Genomic DNA, 784 nt, shown 5'->3' on the forward strand with positions numbered 1-784 from the left:
TCCCTCCCGAGCAGGGTAGTGGCGCCCCCCCCCCTCATGCCGTGTCAGCCCCACCTCCGCCTCACCGCGTGGCGTGGCGGGGCGCGGCGTCTTCACTGCACCCCAGCGACCTATTACATTTCCAGCCCGGGAATCGAGCTCCCATTTTGTGAGCGGGATAAAAACTGTACCGTATTGTACGCGGCGGGGGCGGCGGCGGGGGCGGCGGCTATTGGCTGGGGGAGGAAAGGGGAAGCCGCCCCGGCAGGGGGAGGAGGGAGGGGCCGCCGGTCCGACTTACCTCGCCAACTGCCTGGCTCCATTTCGTTCCAATTCTTTCGACTTACGGCGAATGAAATCAGGAAGGACTCCGGTCTCGGCCGGGCTCGGTCTGGCGCCGGTCGGTAATAGTCTCGATGGTGGTTCGCGGTGGAGTCGCTGCCGGCGGCGGCCGCAACGCACGGCAGGGAACAGGACGGTGCTGCTAGATTGTCCGACCCATTTTTCTCCGACCTGGCGATTTTTCCCAAATCTCAAAAAGTGCTGTCCGACCTAGGTTTTGTCCGACCAATTTTTTCCGACCTATTTTTCTCCGACCTCGTCCATATGCTGAAATTTGGGAAAACGTGGCTCCGCACGTTTGGTTTTCCTACCTCAGGGGGCCGTAGCGCCTAACGGGCATTGCAGGTAGGCAACACGCACGGATGCGTGCGGTACAGCATAACCACGACGACTGGCGGGTTCGCCTACCCCAGGGGTGGCAGGAGCGCCTTACGGTCAGTGCGGCAGTGTGGCACTAAGCTTT

The sequence above is a fragment of the Frankliniella occidentalis genome, unplaced genomic scaffold (assembly GCF_000697945.3).
Source record: "Frankliniella occidentalis isolate FOCC.00 unplaced genomic scaffold, Focc_3.1 Scaffold210, whole genome shotgun sequence".
Classification (NCBI taxonomy): domain Eukaryota; kingdom Metazoa; phylum Arthropoda; class Insecta; order Thysanoptera; family Thripidae; genus Frankliniella; species Frankliniella occidentalis.